This window comes from Sylvia atricapilla, chromosome 5, assembly GCF_009819655.1.
Source record: "Sylvia atricapilla isolate bSylAtr1 chromosome 5, bSylAtr1.pri, whole genome shotgun sequence".
Taxonomy (NCBI): domain Eukaryota; kingdom Metazoa; phylum Chordata; class Aves; order Passeriformes; family Sylviidae; genus Sylvia; species Sylvia atricapilla.
The window spans coordinates 56,172,688-56,194,345 of NC_089144.1; the positions used below are offsets into that span (position 1 = coordinate 56,172,688).

Genomic DNA, 21,658 nt, shown 5'->3' on the forward strand with positions numbered 1-21,658 from the left:
ACTCTGTTTTGGGGGACAGTGAGGAGGAGAAGAGCTTCCCTGAAGAGCTTCAGCGGGAAGAACTGCCTCAGGTACGTGAAGCCCAGAGCCCAGAGAGGGGGGCAGCCTGTGATGATTCCACTCATAAAAAAAGAGACTCCAGGAAGCTCGTCCTCAATGCTGATGGCCAGAAACTGCACCAGGAAGAGAAACCTGGACCTTTCAAGTGTCCAGAATGTGGGAAGAGCTTCAAGGGGCACTGCAGGCTCCTGAGCCACCAGCGAATCCACATGAAAGAAAAGCTGTTTGTGTGTGCAGAATGTGGGAAGCGCTTCAGCAGGAAGGCCAACCTGGCGATTCACCAGAGAGTCCATACAGGGGAGAGTCCATACAAGTGCAAGGAATGTGAGAAAACCTTCAGCCGTGCCTCAAGCCTCCTTGCTCACCAGAAAGCCCATCTGAAAAAGAAAACCTTTTCCTGCACCATCTGCAGAAAGAGCTTCAGTAGGAATGCAGCTCTGCTGCAGCATCAGAGAGTCCATGTGAATGAGAAGCCCTGTAGGCATTCAGAGCATGGAAATAGCTCCAGTGTGAGTTCAGACTTCATCCGACACCAACACCTGAGAGAGAGACCCAGTGAACACACAGCAGGTAACTGAATTGAGTTGTGTTTATTTCAGGTTATACAGAATTTCAGGGGATACATGCAATATTCTGGTCTCTGTTTCTTCCTAAACAGTTTTCCCTCTTTGCTCTGGATATGAGTGCTGGCAGTTGATTGATTTGGTTTTGTTACTTTTTTCCCCCTATTTCTGCATTTATCTCTGCCGTCTGAGGAAGTTACTTGAAAAAGCTGAAGTTGAAATTTAGGTGTTACCGTGAAGGTTGCCTGGCATCTTAGGCTCCCCAAAGCTCTCACATCCCAATAATTAGAAAGATCTCACTAATTCCTGGTTCATAGTGTTGCCTGATGTCTAGCCTTAGATCTTTAGAAGTGCTCAGCCACCAAAATGCTAAGCTTAGGGAGATGCAAGGAATTTTTACTTGCAAAAGGCTACAAACAGTGCCTTGGTCATCTCTAGCAGCTAATTTTTGTTATATGTGGATATTGGATCCTAGTTTCTTCTTGTCTGCAGTGGGAAGTCTCTGGGATATTCTTAGCACAGGCTGTCAGAGAAAGGGATTGTTTCAAGTAGAGAGTTTTTTGGATTTTGTGTTCTAGTAATGACCTGAAACTCAGGGATAAAAACTGGTGTTGTGGGATGGTTTTCCCTGTTATTGTACTTTTACATGGGCAGTCCCTTTATCCTTGGTCAAAAATGTTTTAAGTTTTCATCTTGAGTCTTGCCTAGACACTCACAGAATTGTTGTGGGAATTGGCATGACAAGCAGGTGTTTTGTGTGTGAGGTTTTTCTTTGTTTTTTGTGGTTGGTTTATTTGGAGTTGTTTTACTTGTTTTTGTCGATTTCTTCTGGGGAAAAAAAAGGAGCCTTTCACCTTTACAGTGGGAATTATGATGAATTTATAAATCTGTGATTAAAATCACAAAACTGAATCATTAATGAAGGGTTTGAGGCCTCTCAGTCCATAGACACAGAGAGATGGCCTAGGAACCCTAAGAATGGAACCTTATGCTTCTAAAGCTTGTTTTTTCATCATGGCTTTTACAAGATGAGCTTATAATTCCTGGAGAAGTCTCGTTTTTGCCCTGTCAGTTGGACACTGAGTAGTATCAGATTAGTCTAACACTGTATCTGCTTCTAAAGAAAGCATGCAAATACAAACCTATTTTTACTAAATCTCAACTGCCTTTTTCATTAACAGATCCCTTGCTCCAGCTTTGCTTCCTCCTTTCCCTGCCCCCTCCCCCCCCAAAAAAAACAACCACAAAAAACCCCACAAAAATCCAAACCCAAAACCCTGTTCTTTGGTTTTGGCTTAGTTTGGACCACTGTGTTACTTGAATGAAGTTTGAATTTTAAAATGAGGGTGAGGGGAAGAGTTGTTGCTGAGCTGCCATGTTTGGAATTCTTGACTTGGCAGTGTCTTCCCTTTAGATGCAAACCAACCTGAATTTACATCTCTGCGTCAGAAAGCAGAGCAAAGGTGTGCAGAGGAAAGTGAGAGGGATCACTGGAATCTTGTTTCTGAAGAGTGTAAGTATAAAAAGATTTCTAAACTGCCTTCTGTTTTTACATAGCAGGCATTAATACTCCCTTCTCTTTGTATAGTGAAGAAAATGAGGGAAAATATGGATATGCTTCTCTTGAATCAGCAAAGTCAGCTGGAGGTGCTTCAGGAAATTCAGAAGCAACTGAATACGCTGCTCCCAGCCAGTGCTCTCCTGAATTCCAATGTTTATAGCTTAGGACTCCTGCTAGGACAGCAGGCAGCTGCTGCAGCATCCATTTCTTGCCCCCTTCTTAATCCCAGCAGTCTCCTCTCCTGTAAAGGTGCCAGTGCCTTATCCCTTTCATCTGCCTCTGGAGCTCTGCCTGCACCTCAACTCCCAGTCTCTCAAGATCCTGTGGCTTCTGCAGCTTGCTCAGGGTTGTGCTGTGAATGTGTCCAGTGTAAACATGTGTGACTGTTCTGGACTGTGTCACTTGGGGCAGGTGACCTCTGGGCTGTGGTGTTGCAGTTGCTGTACCTGTGAGGTGACTGCACACTCAGATGCATCAGCAAGCAGCAGTTGATCAAATCCCTGCCCTGTAGCCTGCAGGGATTTTGGCTGGGAATGACCTTTGTCGAGGCAGCTCAAGAGATTGTTATCACTGGGGTTCAGTGAAGTGCACCACTCATATACAAGATAATGCATCAAACTTGAGTGTACTTTTTACCTGATATGTTTTTCAGCATGTACTTGGGCAATTGTACCTCTCCTAATGAGTTGAAACTAATGATAAAGTCCTCAGGGATGATTTAAGTATCTCCTGTTAAGTCTGATTTATGTAGAGGGAAGCAAGATGATTATGTAAAGATGTTCAGTTTAACAGCGCCCCTATTCCCAGTGCCTGCTTGCAAAAGTTGCCTTCCTTTAGGAAGTCTTTAAATTAGGTGTCCTTGACTTAGCTGATTCTCAGGCCAGCAGCACTGCTGAAAATAAGAAAAAAAAATACTTTCTGCTTTTTGCTTAAAACAAACAACCCAACCCTCAAAAAAAATAAAAAACCCCTGAAAACACAAACCAAAAAGCTCTCAACAAAATACTACCTCTCAAGTCTACCTTACATACTAAGATGTCATGAGAGAAAGCCAAATAGGTTTATAGGGCACTTGTTCTTTTGTTCAAAGGTGAACTCAGTTGAGCCTGGGTTTAGATAATCTTGTCATATCTTGTTTGGATTATTACATGGTTTTGGCTGTTATGTATTAATTAGGCGTAGGAGTGGAGTACATAATGAACACTGGTTCAGGTGTTACATCTCGTGAAAACAGCAGAGGAAACAATTTTTTTTTTTCCTCTTTTTTTTTTTTTTTTTTTTTTTTTTTTTTCTCCCTGTAGTACTCAGACATTGGGCCTGTCAGGGTTGGAAAGTGCAGAGTTTTAAGATATGTTGTTCTGGTCTGCCTTGTTCCATCAATGACAGACTTGGGGCAGTCTCAGAACCTTTAAGTTTCAAAAGTGCAAAAAAAGCTCCTTTACTTTTGAATTGGGATAAAGAAACTTTGGGGCTTGCACCTTTGCCAAAAAATCTTTCTCTTGAACTGATTCTGTGTTTGTGCATGGTTGGTTTTATGGTTTGTAGTTGTGTTTTTTATGAACCTTGTTAAAAGGATGTACTCCTAGTAATTAATAAAATAAAGTTTAGATTTTAAGAGTGGGAAACACTGGTTCTCTTAACAAGTCGTCTTATTCTGACAGAATGTCACATTCTGTCCCAAAGCTAAAACTGTGGGACCAGGTATGTCACTTCTGCTGTGAGACTACAGGCTGTGAAAATCACACCCTTGTTTCTACTGTGTGGCATTTTGGACTAGTCTTAACTCATCAGGATACTAATTTAAACTAAATTAAGAGGCCTTAAAAGACATCCCTTCAATGTGATCTTGTGCTGGTATCTTTGCAGTGTAATTTCCATCAGTTGTGCATTTCAGAATCCTGTGCCTCCAGGCTTCAGTAAGAGTTGCTACTCTTCCGTGGAAACTCAGGGGTACTGTTCATAACTTTTTATGGTGTTTGATGTCATTCTGCATAAAGCAGAATCCTTTCATTAAATCAATAAAGTTTGTATTTCAGTTGGATTTATGGTGTTCATTATTAAAACATTCCACTCCTGTTAGGAATGAATCTTTAGTGAGTTTTTGTCCTTCCTAAAATATTATGTAGAGATGGCCCCTGGGAGTCCTATTCCAGCCAGAGCTATTGGTCCTGGCAACTTTTGTCTGGGTTTTCCCTTTCTCTGCTGATCACAAATCTGGAGGTGTCCTGGCTTCATTTTTTTTTTCTTTGAATGATAATAATAATAACAGAATGGTGCAAGTATAAGAAATAATTATCTGAAAATACAGGAAATAGAGGGCAATTTTTTGAGAATCAGCTGGAATTCCAGATCCCTAAAACTGGCACTAGTTTACCCAATTTTGCTTTTAACCTGTCAATCTTTAGAAGCATTTTCTTTTCATCAGAGAAAAATAAAATAACTCATGAAGTTGTTAAGCTGACAGCAGGAGAGAATTTTGAAAAAGTTTGCTGATTAAAGTGCATCTGAAGAAATTATGCACTCAGCAGGTAATTGAGGTGTTTCTGTTCTGAATGGAAGTTTCTGAAGCTGGTAGCTGTGTGGAAGTCAACAAGTAGAACTAACAGATAACCCCATATTACACCTTAATCACACAATTTATTTTGGCAAGATAACTCTGGAAAAAGAGACAGCCAGTGTGAAATATTAATCCTGGATGACATTTAGGATGTCTTAATGTAGATCCAGGAATTTAAAGATTGATGTGGCTGGTGGCCCAGTGGCCTTTAAAGGTTTTTAGCCTTGTTAATCTGGACTGAATCCTGATTTCTTAATCATGTATGACAAGGAACATTATTTCAGCTATTGTAATGTGGTTACACATAAGATATGAATTAATTATATCCTAGAAGTTACAAAGGTCTCCAGCCCAAAATTTTTAGGGCTGAAAAAAGAGAAAGCTCTGAAGTACTTCTTCATTAGTGGTGGTGGGGAAGACAAATCCACTCTGCATCAGTTAACTTTTGGGATTTTCTGGCACTCTGCAGGAAAAAAAAAAAGGCAAGTTTTGCCTTGACCCACAGCTGTTGAAAGGAGTTAGGTTCTCAACACACCCAAAAACAAGATTCAAACAAATGAGATTAAATGGTGGGATCCAAAGCAATCATTCACCTCTATTTTTTTATGGAGGAGAAAAAGAGAAAAAAATAGAAAAGTAGAAAATGCCAAGGATAAAAAAGTGTGTATCATGCACTTAACTAAGCTAATGCCCACATTTAAAAATACAAATCCAGTGACAGTTGCATTTCCAACCCATGTTAACAATTTTCTCAATCCTGTAAGCCCTAAAGGCTTTAGTAGGGTAGTAACCCATGATCCAGGTTCTAATCCATCAAATCAGGCTCATGGCTGCATAAACTGAAATAATTTTCCAGCTTGATCACTTACTTCTTTTGTCTTAGCTTGTGCCTCCTCAGTGGAGGATAAGGCACTAAGGATGGTAATGCAGCACTCAGTTCCAGATAAATTCAGCATGTTCCCAACTATATTCCCACTTCAGTTTAGACAGTTCAGTAGCTATATAGATGGGATATCTTTTGTGATAATTTGAGATGTTTCATCTTCCAAACCCTCCTTCAGTTTTAACAAGAGGTCATCATGGAACAAGCCCTTTGTCAGGTTGGTTGTGCAGGAATTCCAACTCAGAGTGTGGATATGTGTTGTTTCTTTAGGCAGCCTTGGTTCTCATTCATCATCCCCTTCTCTTGTTCATCTCTCTGAAAAATTGAGCCAAATCATAAAACTTGAAACAACAGCAAGAGAAGGAGCTGTGCATTTGCCCTTTGCTTACACAGAGCTTAATCAGAGGACAGAGACAAGGCTGTGTTGCAACTCGTCCTCCCTGAGGAAGATCCTGTGGCAGGATCTAGATCTTTGAGGTCTCTTCCAACCTAGGCCAAAGTGGTTGCTTTTCCATCTCAGCAGAGCTATCTGGAATGTGCAGGTGCCCAAGATCTCAATGGCATGGTCACCAGAGGAAAACAAATTCATCAGCTTGAGTTCCATATACAATTCTTTCTTTCCTTGACAAGCAGGAGTTACAGCCAAAGTAACATTTTCCTCTCAAAATCAGTAGTTCAGTCTAATTTTAGCAGCAATATGTGAAAAACCCAGCAGGTGGGGATCTACAACTGTGTTTTATTTATACAGCAGCAGCTTCTTTAGGGGCCTTGAACTGGGCAGAGGCAGCTGTACTTGGATACTATACAAATACAAAGTGAAACGGTGTTTCCTGTCACAAACAGCTTTCAGTCTAGAGCAACATTAATGCAATTCCCTCAAATGGGAAGCCCTTTCATAGAGAATAAACTCTAGTGTGATTTATTGCATGGCTTTACCTTTTTGTAATTAAATATGGCCCAAATTTCAGCTTTCCAAAATCTTCATGACAAAAGAGAGTCCACCAGATTCCCAAGGGAACTGAGGAATTGCACAAAGCATGGTTACACACAGTGTGGCTGTTGGAATGAATGCTTCCTGAAAACACTTGAAAAATTGTGATGAACAAACAATTGGAGAAGCATCAAAGGGATCTAAGACTAGGATTAAATCTTGATTTATCGCATTTATTTTTACTCCATACATTTAGGTTTGAGTAGTATATTGTAAATGCATTTTGCTCTTTGGCAGGCTCCCTAGTTTTGAGGATTTTGTTGTTTTTCAAGGAAGAATAAGGGAGTGAATTTCTCAAAGGCAGAGGATTTAATTTTCTGTGATGGTAGACTACGCTTACCAGAATGGAGAATCTATCATAGGAAGCACAGACTCAGGAAAAGGCTTCAAAATTCATGGTGAGTATCAGCACAACATAAACTCCAGTGGTGATGCAGGGATGCCCACAGGAACAAAAAACCAGGGAACACTGCACAAACCCAGAGTCTCAAAGTATTCACCCTATATTTGTCATTCAGGAAAATTTGTACAGCAGTGACAGATTTAGCTACTTGGTTTGAAGAAAGTAAACTAAAACCAAGAAGTTCCTTGGCATGTATGGAAGCAAGAAATCAAACTATCACAGACATCCTCTGTGCCCACCCTCCCTCGGAAAGCCCCGTTACTTAATGTGCTGGTACCCCCCTAAATTCTATGGAAATATTAATAAATACTGTGGATATTTTGCATGGTACAGCAGACACAGGAATTAAATCCACACACAGATGCTTTAAATCAATAGCACTTAATTAGTTTAAATAAGTAGACACAATCATAAATAGCCCCAACAAATCTAGTCAATAAAGTTTGATTTCGCAGAAATTGAATAAGAAGGGCAGATAGCAGATGACTTGGGTTTGGGGACTAATTGTACTCGAAAGCAGAGATTTTCCATTTTAAATGGAAGCCATTTAAATGGTGTCAGAGGTATGAAAGACTAACAATTTCATCTTTAACTGGTGTAGGAGCAGTTCTGTTCCATTGCAAAAGAGGTTGAAAGGGCTGATTTAACATATTCCAAATCTGCCACCACCTGGTACTCAAGGAAACTGCATTGCAGTCAAATGCAGGCAGACATCCCTCGCAGTCTTGCCAGGACTGGCTGGCAGAATAAAACGCACTGAAGCCATGGAATAAGTCCAAAATGTTCCACCTCAGAAGCCAGAGGGTTCTTAAAACACTGGCAAATTCTGAAAAGACAGGTAAGATTTACCCTGTGCTGTCCCTGAAGGGAGCCTACATGAAAGACGGAAAGAAAACTATTTCTATTGAAAGACCACAATAAGGTCTCCCCAGAGCTTTCTCTTTTTTTCTGGGGGTGTAATGAATAAATATGCGGGAGGAATCAGAAACAATTGTGATACAAACAGATACCGGGGGGTGTCAGGTGAAGAGCAGGGCAGCTTGTGAAGGCTGCACAGCACAGGAGGGGCTGCAGGACAGCCCTCGGCACTGCTGAGCCCACACCTCAAATCCTGTCTCCAGTTCTGCGAGACAGTGAGGACACTGAGAGGGGCTGGAGCGTGTCCAGGGAAGGGAACGGAGCTGGGGAAGGGGCTGGAGCACCAGGAGGGGCTGAGGGAGCTGTGGGGGCTCAGCCTGGAGAAAAGGAGGCTCAGGGGGAACCTTCTGGCTCTGCACAACTCTCTGACAGGAGGGGACAGCCGGGGGGGTCGGGCTCTGCTCCCAGGGAACAAGGGACAGGATGAGAGGGAGCGGCCTCGGGCTGTGCCAGGGGAGGTTCAGGGTGGACATCAGGAGGAATTTCTTCACTGTAAGGGTGATTAGGCACTGGAAGGGGCTGCCCAGGGAGGAGGTGCAGTCAGCCGGAGGTGTTTAAGGAAAGCCTGGTCTCCAGCCGGACGGGCCGGGGGCAGCAGAGCTCCGTGGGGAGCTCTCATGAGGACAGCTTCTCCTCCAAGCTGTGCTGGGGACATGTCCCTTCCCCCGGAGACTCGGTCCCACAGGGATTCGGAGGAGCAGGGATGCTGCGGTGCAGCGGTGAGCCAAGGGTGGGACTTGCTCTAGTGACAGCTCAGCCCTCACCCCGCAGGGAGAAACCTTTCCAGTGTTGTCACTGAGGGCTCAGTCACAACCACTCCTTGTGTCACACCAGCGGGGCACGGGTGGCAGGCAGCATCCCTGGGTGTGCTCTGGGAGTGATCCAAGGGGCAGCTCCTGGTCCAGGCCTGAGGTACAAAGGAGTGGACAAGGGTGTGACCACACCAGGTCCCCTGGATTCCAGACAGCTGGACATAGCAATGCCTTTGGCCCACATTGTGCTTTTCAGTCACCTCCTCCCAACACACGCCAGGCATGGACTGGAATTGTGCAGGGAGCGCCAGGGGGTAGTTCTGCATCCCAAAGTCATCCTCTTTCACTGGTACCAGAATCAGATGCCATTTGCCACATGGCCAAAGTGCAGGTGTTTTCTCACCATTCCTCATGAGAGGTGTCTGCCCCTTTCACATCAACCCTCAGGGTGTTTGTTTTCCTTTCTGCATGCTTTGTGAAGTGCTGTGTAAACTTTGCAATGCCCTATAAATTAAAAGGATCGACATGGAATTATTTCTAAGATTTTTATTAATTTGTTTTAAACTGTGCCAAATCGAAGTGGCCTTAGGGTTCACAGCTGTTCTCTAGCAGCTAGGATGGGATTGCTCACCAGTCTAAGCACATAACTGGAGTTCCTTTCCACAGCCACTGTTAGTTTTGCCTGTTCAGTGTCACTTGGCTGAAATAATTAATTACCCCTGGCCTGTTTGCCCTTTACTTTTTGTAGTCATGTAGCTGGAGAGGAGAATCTGGGTACTAATCCTTCCTTTGCTGTTACAGTGTGTGTTCCTCTTCTTCCTGGGATTTAATCACTTTGTGGGCAGCATAAACTCATGAGATAAATTCTGAAGGTACTGGGGATGTGCAAAAAGGAAAGAACCAGAAAGTTTGCTTTGACAAGCAGTCGCCTCGCTGGCTTCTCTACCAGCCAGCTCCTCCCTCAGTGGGAGGCTACTGGAAAAAAGCAAATTAGCTACTCTAATTCCTGCAGAGCATCCTTAGCATGCTCCATCCCAGACCTGTGATCACCAGCTGGTGCCAAAATGCTCCTGCCAGCTGTGGGATGTAGAATACTGTAAATTTCTCTTGTGCTAACAATGCTCAGATCCCGCAGTGAGACAGTGGCAGTTTAGAAACACCTGAGAGACAAATGGATGAATGATGTCTCTGAAATAAAATCTGTCAGCCTGGTATTGTTATCCTCTCTCTCTCTCATCCCTTCTTTTTATCATTCCCTTCCCTTTTTTCTTTCTTTCTCCCATCAGTTTCTCAGCCCAAGAATCTGGACTTGAGGGATATTCTTAGAACTGGTCATAATTTTCTCACATTTCTGAAAGAATCTGAAAAGCCAGAGGAGGGCACTCAGTGCTCACCATTCCTTTATGAGGGAAAGTGGTTTGTCTTTTTTTTTCTCTGCAGTGACACACCATCCTGCTGGTAGAAGAACCTGGTTCAGAGTATATTATTTTCTCACCTGGGTTATATAGGACCCAGTTTTCCAGTGCACTTCTGGGGAAAAAAAAAATCATGTAGTACTGATGACTGTTTAAATTCTTTGTTTCGTTGTGACTGGAAAAACAGATTTCTTCTGATCTTGGACAAGAGGTGTGTTTTGTGTGTTCAGTAGATTTTTAGAAGTATTTTATGCCTATTCTATAAAATTTTTTTGAGTTATATCAAACAAAAATGTCCCTGCCTCTACAGGAGAATTTTCTTTCAGACTGTTTCTTCTGCTCCTCAGCAGCACTGGTCTGAATAGCCATAGATACATCAGCAGGAGCCCCCATCTCTGAAAAAAACGGGAAATACAGGAGATTTCAAGACATTGAGCAAAAAGAGGCCAGAAGAGGCAACAGAGCCGAAGTCAAGGTGTCCCACAGGATTTTGCCATTGCAGTGGTGAATGGCTGAACCAGGCCACCGTGTGAGGGGAAGGGAGAGCAGAAGGGATTGAAATGGCATGAACAACTAGGAAGGAAGACTGGAGGAGGGTTGGACATCCTGTAGCTGCCGGGAAGATGTAATTTGGAGATGATAACAGCTGTATGGGAGAAGAGTCACCACTTTCCAGATCCCCCACTGATCCCTCATACCCAGACTTGCTTCCTTTTGCTTTCCAGAGCTCTTGCAGTTGTCATGCTGCTCATGTGTTGCCTTGGGCCATTTTCTGCTCTGTCTCTCCCTCCAGCTGACCTTCCCCACAACACTGCTGAACTCAGCCTGACTGTGCCTGAGGTGTTTGTGCTTTCCCATCTTCACACACAGAACCACAGTGGAGACTTCTCTGTCATTCCCCATCAGTGTTTCCCCTCACAAAAGGGCAGCCCTGCCTTGCTTACCTCAGAGCACCTCCAAGCACACAGAATGTGCCCCTGCTTGTACAGATGGCAGAGCTTTTGACAGGCCTGTCTGTGTCCTTCCATTTCCCTTTTCCCAGCCTTAGCAGATCTTTTCCAGTACAGGGACTGGGAAGTTTCTTCCCACAGCTCTGTACCTGGCTGTTGTGCTTAATAAGGTGCCTCTTTGCTGGTCGATCGCTTTCTTTTCTTGCCTGATTTCTTTAACATATGACCTTTGGATTTCTCCTGATGTATTCAGGCAGAAATACGAAGCAAAACAGGAAAAACAGAGTTTACATATAGTACACATTAGAGGGATTTCAGGTGTCTTCCCAATTCTTTGGACATATGATCAAGCCTTTATTTGAATGTAGGGTGAAACAGGAACCACAAGATGCTTTAGTGAAGAAAAAAAAAATATTTTAACAATTATTGAGAGAAGGGAAGCAGCAATGGGAATGCAGGGAGCAAAGGGCTGAAACAGAACATTGCTCCTGTGCCTAGAGAAGGAAGAAGAAAGATCAATGAACACAACTCATGTTCTTATAGAGGTGAAGAAGATGGCAAAACATGATGGTATTTGGTCTGGACCCTTGAATCCAAGTTCCCTGGCATGGTCAGCCTTGATGTTACCTGTCAGGGCTGTGCTGAGAACAGGGGTTGCGGTGAAAACATTCAGGGTTTACCTCAGGGCAGCTACATCCTGCCTTAAGCTTCAGACACTTGCTTTCCTTTGGCTAATTTCGAATGGGCTGCCCATGTGGTTGTGGGTTTCACCTGCATCTTCCACCTCGTTGTGACTGTGATCAGAGCCACGAATGCAGTGGAGAGAAAGTGAGTTCATAGCTTTAGAAATCACTGCTCAAGTCAGTCACCTCCCAGCAGGAGCATTCCTGGGGAGAGAAGCAGTGAAGTGTCAAGTCAGAAACAGCAGGGAAAGAAAAAGGAAATGACTGGTACTTAAAAATACTCAACCCAGGAGGCATGAACCATGAACTGAAGAGAGATGCCAGAAGAAAACCAGACATGGCTTGGAATACAAGAGAGAATAACTAATTACAGATGCTTCCTCTGAGTCTGTGAGTAGGTGAAAGTGATGTCACTGCTGGTGTGATCATGAATGTTAGTGCTGGTGCATCACAGCAGTGGCATTGTTTCTCTAGAGCAGAGAAGAGGAATACATCCTCTTCTGGAATGCATCCATAAATTCTTACTTCACTCAGTATCATGAAGCTGTATGTGAAGAAGGCTCTTTTATTCCCTTTCTTGGTGATAGAACAGCCCCCATATTTGCAGTACCCTTAAAAGTCAGAGTTGCTTTCTACCTAATCCACAGAATGAGGAACATCCATCAGTGGAACAGCACATACTGCCACAAACTTTTGTTCTAAAAGCATCATGTATAGGACTCCTAAAGCAAAGCCTGTGTGAAGATGTTTTGTGCTGCCATCTGGGCACTGTGAGGTTTGGTCTTGTGTCCCTTATGAACATGGGCAAAGGATTCCTGCCTCTTCTTTCCCCAGGCTCCTTCACTGGCTGAAGGGTTCATATTCTTTGTATTAAATCATATTTGTATTAAATCATATTCTTTGTATTAAATTAAATTATCTCTGAGGCTGGGCTTTCATGACATCCAGAAATGGCAAACAGCTCTCACTGATTTGTGACTGCAGATTATCCTGGATGGCTAAAACTCTTACCATCCCCAGCCATGCCACTGGCTTATTTTTAATTTGGATTGCTTCCCTGATCCAGTGCTCAGCACAGCTCCACAGCAAGGCTGGCACAAATAAGGGAAAATTGCAGTCTGGAGCAGGTGGTAACAAACATCTCAGGATTCCTTAAGTTGGTAATGTCACCTTGCAATCCATGCCATCAAACAGGAGCCTGGGGGGAGCAGCAGGGAATTAAGAGAAAGCAGAACAAAGGCATTAAACAGAAATGCGCCCTTTTTTGCATACGAGGAATATCTGCAGGGGAGGTTCAGTTTAGGAATATTTTCCAAGCAGATGTCACAGCTGCAATTGGTGCTCATCTCTTGCTAAGTACCTCTGAGGAGTGGAGCTGCCGGGTTTGTACTACTCTGCTCATCCCACTGGAGCTCTGGTTCCACCTCCTTTTCTTCCAAAGCCTCATCTCCTCTTCTGTGTGTACTTGTCACTTCCTCCTGAGCTCTCCTCATGGTGCCAGTGCAGCTCTGTGTGCAGCTGCAGCCCGATGTAGACTGACATTTCAGTGGCTGAAAAGTAATAGTTTCCCACTCTACCCTTGGTTATTTTTAGCTGGATCAGTTTCTGATTCAGTCCACTGTACAGACACACAAACAGCTGTGTCAGTGTGGCAGGAGGAGAATGTTTGAGGGAAGCAGAGGAGAGTCTTAGCCGAGTTTAATCATCACTGGTACCAAATGGGAAACCACAATCATGAATGATTGCTCTAAATGGCTGGCAGCAGTTATTTAAACTTCTCTACAGCTCCATGTCTTACTTCTTATGTAAGAAACAAAGCCCAGGGAACTTCCCAAGTCTGTGCCACAGAAAGGAAATGGCCCTGTGTCTGGCATAGCTGCTTCTTTCTGCATTAATCAAAGCAAGCTGATTGCAGGGAGCCTGAACAACTCTGCTGGCAGGCAAAGGAGCCAGGGTTCCTTACAGCTTCCTTACCTGTTGTAGTTTGGCCAGCCTGTACATTTAAAGGTCAAGTCTTTTAAAAGTCCTTTCAGAGAGCAAAATTTGCCAGGACACCAGCCATGAGCAGTTACCCAGAAGCGTGCAAAATGTGTTTATAATGGTCAAAAACCAAGCCTGAGACACATATTAAATACTGGCTACTACCAAAAGACAGTGATTCTGACACAAAGACAGTATAATAAAATATTTAGAGATTTATTCAGAAGAAAAAAGTCTATTTAGTCAATTAAAATCACTTACTGAGGCATACGACATGGTGCCTGACTAACCGCTGCTGTGGGCACGAAGTGGTGGGGTTACTGTTTCATGAAGACTTTGCTCCATCCAAAGGCAAGAAGTACAGAAAGGATTTACAGAATAGAATGGTTTGGGTTGGAAGGAACCTTTAAAGGTCATCTGTTTCCAACCTCCCTGCCATGGGCAGGGACACCTTCCACTACACCCCAGTTCACTCAGAGCCCCATCCAACCTGGCCTTGGGCACTTCCAGAGATGGGGTAGCCACAGCTGCTCTGGGAAACCTGTGCCAGGGCCTCATCACCCTCACAGGGAACAATTTCTTCCCAGTATCCAACCTAACCCTCCTCTCTGTCAGTGTGAAGCCTTTCCCCCTTGTCCTGTCACTCCAGGCCCTTGTCAAGAGTCTCTCTCCATCTCTCCTGTGGGCTCCCTTCAGATGCTGGAAGGCCACAATGAGGTCAAACAAAACTACTCAGAATCTTTTAGGTTGGAAAGGACCTTTAAGGTCATTAAGGCCAACCACAAACCATCTTATTTTGCATGGTTCATTTGTGTGTTTTCCATTCTTTATGATGATCACGACTGCAGCAGCACTCTGAAAACGTGGACAAAGCCACCACTTATTTTAGGGTTGTCCCAGGAAACTACAAAGCTGTGCAAATACTGGCTTTTTTTTTAATCTCAGAATTGCATCGAAGGATGACAAGCAGCAATTTCATTTAGGAAATTTTTTAAAGTCTTTCAGTCTTTCAGGTTAATATACCTACAGGTTTTCTACATAAGCAAGAAGACAAGGAAAGGTGTAAGCACAAGGCCATGTTTTCCCTGGATAATGCACATCATCATGGTAACCTCCCTCCTGCACAGTCACTTGCAGTTTCACAACTCTGGTTCAGACTAAATACCAATGACCTGATTCATTCTTCCACTGAATTTCGCTGTTGATAATTGTAAAAAGCACATATAGTACCATGACTCAGTAGGCAAAGTATCTCCTGCTCCTCCTGGCTGAAGTTTGCTGTGGCCCACACCCACCTTCAGCAAAGGCTGGCCATAAATGCCCCCGTGGCTCAATAACCAGGCTCCTGACACTCACTTTTCCCAATTATTAATGTCTGAGCTTCCAGGGGAATTTGTCATCAGTACCTGCAATAAAGAAAGCCCTCCCAGTTATGTTATGCTTTAAAATAGCATCCCATACCTCCCAAAACTAAAATCATCACAGACACATCGCAAATTCCCAATTTACAAGCGGCTGACTTTTTGGAGGAGGGCATTAAGACAAATACTGAGTGACCTGTGAGAGGTCGCAAAGGAAAGCAAAGGTTTATTAGTAGGCCTGCATGTACAGCAGCTGACTGTAAATGTTCAGGGGGTCTGGAATTTAAAAAAAAAAAAAGAAACCCTCACATTACAACAACTTTTGTAGCTCTGAGATCAAAATCACAGAAAATAAGATGAGAGACCATGTTATTATCAAATCTTTAATTCCTGGGAGTCCCAAGTGGCCAGAATTGCATAAAACTTCTACGGAAAATGAATGCCATTCCATGAATAACTTGTATGTATTACGTAAAATATTTATTGAAGACAAATGTCATTCCATGAATAGCTTGGATGCTGCTTACTTTGAATGACAGCATGTTCATCTACTGTAAAATAATTTCTGCCCAATTAAATTCCTTTTATCCCTCAGTCTTTCACTCTTTTCATAAATAAAGTTTATGAACACATTTCTACTTTTAAATAGAGCTTTTATAGGAACCTGTACATGAAAAAGGACACTGAGTGCAGCTCATTAGTTGCTCTTTACAAAGTCTCAGTGGGAGAGGAAAGCAAATACAACAGAGAGAATAAAGTATCTGTGATGAAGAACCTCTAAATGTGGCCTAGGGTTGGGAGACAACCACATGAACATGAATTAGAGCTCAAGTCTATGTCTCACTGAGTTAATCTTTACATTAGGGGACCATGCCTTAAGTGAGGTCCCATCTGTTTCTTACCTATACTGAAGGGTTAGAGTTGTCTCTGCAACTTTAAAAATCTGGATCACTAAGTGTAGAAAAAAATTCATTATTCCACCACTTTCCACACACAGGTCCTTTTCTGTAAAGCTGCTCTGCACATAGATTTGGAGTTTATGACAGTACACAGAGACACACACACACACACACATGTAAAATCTTTAACAGTATATTCCTGTATGGTATAATATCTAATATAATGATATCGCATAGTGTGTGCAATAAATAATATTTTTTATATACAGTTAGTGAAACTACAGCTATGCATACACAAATTCCTTTTTCCTTTAACTGAACCAACAAGCTTTTTAGAGAAACCACGTCATCTGCGTTTCCTGACTGTGTTGTTTCAGATTCTGACTTGCTCACCTTTTTTCCCCTCTGGGCTTCTGTCTTCTCTGGTCTTACCACTTCACTGTTTCTATTCCACACATCCTTTCCAGAAGATGAACTGCAAAATCACAGGAGTGAAAGTGCTGATTTTTTGAAACCACAGTTCTCAGAGAAAGATATATTATCAGCCCATCCTTGTCCTGAGTGAAGATTAACTGAGTATTATAAAAAATGGTAACATATTATAAGTAATAACAAACCGAGAATAGAACATCAAGCAAAATAAGAAAATCTCATTTTTCAAATATTGAAACAGCATTTCTAGGGCATGTTTCACCTATTCCTAAGGTAGACACCTGAAACAGGTCAGATGAATCACCACCTATCAGTGGCCATTTCTCCCAGGAAGCTTCAAAATCAAAGACAGTTCAGAAGCTCTCTTTGATTTTAATACATATTTCAGGTTTGAGAATTTCATGGTGTAGTTTTGACAAGCTTGGGGATGTTTTTTTCCTCTAGTATCTGAAGGAAATACAGCTTTTTTATCCCACTATCAGCTGCCCATTAGGAACCAACCATCTCATTTCAATCAAAAACAAGCATGTAGAGGAATCAGAGATGAGCAGGTTCCTATACCCAGGGATCAGTGATCCTACAGCCAGGGATCAATGCTCCTTAGCCAGGGATCAGTGGCCAGGTGCAGCAGAGAGCTCTTGCTGGCATCCCCATGGGAAGATCAGCAGGGAGAAATTTCCCTTGTCCATGCTCTTTGGCATTTTAAGCAGTATTTTGTCCAGGCTGTAGGATAAAATACCTGGTTTGGGGTTACTGAATCTGTTGGGCACATGGGAATGATATAAGGACAATTTGGGGAGAAGCGTGTTGGGAAGAGAGTGAAATAAATGACAGCAGAATGTGCCACTTTTATTATAAGTATTAACTAGAATATTGGTAATAATGAGCTCTTTAGATGCTGGTTGTACTCTTTTAGACTGGAAGGATTTGGTGCTGTAACATTGCACATGACCATTATTTATTTCCATTGAATAGCTGATACAAGGAGGCTACATAACTCCAACTGATCCTGGAAGCTGGTGCTCCTAAAGTGGAGACAACTTATACCTGCTCTTTGGCAGCCCTTCCTCCTCAGGAGTTCCTGAAATGCTCACACTCTTTAGAAGATGGAAACCTCTTCCCCCTCGGAGAAACTCCAAAGCAGATTACCAGAAATCAATCAGAAATTAATTAACTTCTCCTATGAGGACAGGCCTAGAGAGCTGGAGTTGTTCAGCCTGCAGAAGAGAAGGCTCCAGGGAGACCTTATGTGGCCTTTCAATATGCAGAGGGGACTTACAAGAAAGATGGAGACAATTTACAAGGGCCTGGAGTGACAGGACAAGGGGGAATGGCTTCAAACTGACAGAGGGTACATTTATATTAAGTATGAGGGAGAAATTCTTTACTGTGAGGGTGCTGAGGCCCTGGCACAGAAGCTGTGGCTGCCCCATCTCTGGAACTGTTCCAGGCCAGGCTGGACAGGGCTTGGAGCAACTTGGAATAGTGGAAGGTGTCCCTGCCCATGGCAGGGGCTTGGAATGAGATGAGCTTTAATGCCCCTTCCAACCCAAACCATTCTCTGATTCTGTGATCTGGGAGCCCCTGAGGAGAGAAGTGGTGACTTTCCTGAACCTGGGAATTGAGGACAAAGCCCCGAAGTCCCACGGGGACTCGGGTTTCCTGGCAGGGCTGGGATGCACGAGGAGTGAGCTGCACATGCTGGTTCCTGTGCTCAGCAGGGCCTGGGGGCCTGGCACCTGCTCCCAGCACCTGGCCCAGCTGGGCCCCCCACACCCACGCAGGAATCCTGGCCAACCCCACTGCGGGAAGCCACTGGGAACAGGGAAGGGGGTGCAGCAGCACATGGCTAGGGAGCAGCAAGAAGCCACGACTGGCACGGGACAGGGAACAGCAAACAGCCAGGCTGGTGCAGGCTGGGTGTGGGAACACATCTGTAGTGATAAGAGGTTTGCAAAACAACCTCTGGGAAGAAAACAGGGAACTGGGTTTATTGAGTCTAGAGAAGGCTGGAAATAGGGCAAGACACGATAGTGCAGTAGCAGCAACACGAGAGGTTGCTATTAAGAGAGGCAGCGATTACACTGCTGGAAGGGCAGAGATAAGATCTAACCAACGTAATTTCCAGGAAAGAAAAGAAGATAGGAGAAAAGAACAAGAATAGATGTTGCAAAAACTTTCTCTGCATAAGCCAGAGCTGGAAAAGATTATGTGGGAGGTTGTGAAACCCCCTGCACCAGAAGTTAACCAGACATCACCATGCTCTCTCAGTAGAGGAGGGACTGCCAAGCTATCATTGAAGCTAGCCTTTAGAAGGCAAAAATTCATCTACCCTTTTCAAAAATAAACTAAAAACCATCCATGCATGTCACATGGACCATTAAACATATGGGTGATAAGTAAAAAGCTCAAGCATTTGGATAACAAAGCTACTATAGATTTACAAATCCTGATTTCAATGCAGGTATTTAAATTCAAAATATTATTTGGATAGAAAACTTTGATCTTTCCTCTCAAAGCAACCTGCAGTTGTTGAGCAGGTAAATGCTGCCAAGACCTTTTAGTGCTGTTTCTGTCACATGGCACCTCCTTCCTGCAACCAACCTTTCTCCTCTGTTATCTCCTGCTCCCATGTAGAGAAGCAGCACCCACTTTATATTCTATTAAGCACTTCTACTCCTGTTGAAATGTCTATGGGCTGGGCCAGCCTCACAGCAAGATCATAGAGTTATCCCTCCACCATCTGATGATACAGGGCCATAATATACCTCAAGCACTGGAAGAAAACCCAGACCATATGGTTCTTTTGGGATCCACTGCAGAGAATACTCTCAAGACAGAGAGGCATTCTAACCTTCCATCAGGAGTAATTAAGGCCACCAGGACATCTTATTGCAATGGAATACCTAAAGGACATAAGAGTTTTTTGAGTTGATGAATGACATCTAAGCTGAAACAATCTAGGCAGATTCCCACAGGGCATGTATGTGGTAAGGGTTTTGATGAGAATTCTGACCTGACCCAGGAGAAGCTGGCTGACCCGAGAAAAGCCTGATCTGTTTGCTCCAAGTGAGAAGAGCTGGAGCCAGGATTCACCCTTCCTTACTCAGCATCAATGAAAGCACCTCAGCAGGAAACCAGCCCCTGAATGAAAAGTGCTCACTGTGAGACCTGCCTGGAAGGCATTCCAGCACCAGAGGTGGGATAAAGGCAAAGATATCCCAGCCACTGCTGGGAATCCTGCAGGGAATATGAGGCACAACCCCCCAAATTACAGAGAACAATCTGACAGCATTCCAGGGCACAGGGCTAGCAGGGGTTGGATGTGAGTACCCTACTAAGATGATGGGCCTCATACGGCTTTTTTCAGAATCACTAGTAAGGGAGCGGGAGGTCCTGGGAATGGAACATCAAACATCCACTTACAGTTGTGACAAGGTAACTTTTAAACAACCTTTTGGTCTTTGTTTCTTTAGTCTGACTCCTTGGGGACTTCAACTCACGTGTCTCAGGAGGTGTGAAAGGGTCAGGAAAGAAAGAAGAGTCTGTGACAATACATGTTGACCACAAGAAAAGGATGAAAAAGATGTGGCCCATACCACAGCCACCTGACACCCTGAGCCTCCACAGTAACGAACCAAGTTTTTTTCTGAGATAGAAACACCATTCTTTTGATATGGTCATTCTGCTTTCATGTTTTATTTGCAGGATTACTCTTGTGCTGTTCTAAACTAAATGCAAAGAAAACTAAAAATATCACACAGTGTGAATCACAAAAAAGGCCGGTTTTGTGTGTTAAGAACAAAAGCTCATGAAAATTCATGAAAATGTGCCTTTGCTCATAGGAAACAATCCTTCTTCAGTCTGCCCTTCAACAACAGGATCAAAACTCCAAACAAACAATGCTTCCCCACCCTGTGTGCATGATTTGTATTTCTGTGCAAGCTCACATCCTTCTTTATAATCCATCCCATGGGAAAGGTTGCATTTTTCACAACTGAGGGGAGTGAGTGGGACAGGGAATTCTCTCTCAGTATACAACAGGACAACATCATGGAGGTGATCCAGGAATATGTGCTCGTTTTTCTATTATGAGACTGGTTATCTCATGTCACGTAAGTTTCGGGCCTCCAGGAAAGCCACCATAGGTGGCCAAAATCCTCGATTTTATTTTTTTAAAAAGATGAAACTACAATAAAATGGTGGATGTTTCTTAACACTCTGAGAGAAAGCCGTAACAGTAATCCAGTACCCACTCCTAACAAAAACTACCTGAGGGAGAAAAAAGGAAGTTATTCTCTAAACCTGCTGGTGTAACAACAACCAACATAGAGGAGCAGGTACAGAGAACAGAATGGTGTCTGGGCTCATGTTCTTTCACCTGGATGCAGCCAGGAATCAGCATCAGGAACAGCTTCCCATGAGGGGGCACTAAACTATCACAGATCCAGGAGAGATCTCCACCTCCAGGACTTGAGCAAAGACACTGAACAGAGAGGGAAGCACATTTCAGCTTTGTTTATCCTCCTCTGCAAAAACTATGATGATGAAAAATTACTGTGTTTATCTCATTAAAAGCTACACTATGTGTAATTCTGTCCACCAAGAGAACCGAAACAAAAATCCCAAACACTACATCTGGAATGCAGGGAGAATTTCGGATTTCTGAACTTTTAAAGTGCTTGATTTCACAACTACTGAAGAGGACCTTACTATAAACTAAGGCCTTCTGTGTGAAATTTTTTAATGAACAGGAGATCCTCTTTTTTGGTGAATGGGACAGATTAATTTGTGGGCTGGATTTTGTGTCTAGCCAACAAGAGGAAGGAAAGTGAAGGGCTGGTCTGAGTCATTATTGCTGACCTACACCACAAGCAACAACACTTAAATGGACATTATCATATGAGGATCTCTGCTAGGAAGAATTGACTTGCTGGCACAGTGGTTTCCAAGTGTGGAGGGATGGGCAAGATGGGATTGGGGCAGAGGCAGCTGTTGGGAGCATGGGGGAAAGCTGCTGGGTGTCATCCTCCCACTTGGCTGCACACTCAGGTGCTGCAGCTGCCTGTATGGGGAAAAGCCTGGACACATGCAGCTCCTACACAGCCACATCCTCCCTTTCAGCTTGAACCAGAGGAATGTTTGGCAAGCCCCTCGAAGGCAGCATGCTGCTTTCATTTCTGCCCCTCATGCTCACTTTTGCAGAGGTCCCAACTATTTCAGCAGGTCTGGACTAGAATAAGAGTACCT

At 43.5% G+C, this 21,658-nt stretch overlaps 2 long non-coding RNA genes across 2 annotated transcripts; one reads left to right on the forward strand and one right to left on the reverse strand.

Moving 5' to 3' along the window:
- The first annotated feature begins 202 nt into the window (after nucleotides 1–202).
- On the forward strand, nucleotides 203–2,906 carry LOC136360915 (uncharacterized). Its single transcript, XR_010743545.1, has 3 exons — nucleotides 203–630; nucleotides 2,038–2,136; nucleotides 2,212–2,906. It is a non-coding gene; the product is annotated as an uncharacterized lncRNA (long non-coding RNA).
- Nucleotides 2,907–14,292: 11,386 nt separating this feature from the next.
- On the reverse strand, nucleotides 14,293–21,397 carry LOC136361561 (uncharacterized). The gene is made up of 3 exons (XR_010743656.1): nucleotides 20,790–21,397; nucleotides 19,177–19,648; nucleotides 14,293–16,451 (listed from the first exon to the last, which is right to left on the reverse strand). It is a non-coding gene; the product is annotated as an uncharacterized lncRNA (long non-coding RNA).
- Nucleotides 21,398–21,658: the final 261 nt, after the last annotated feature.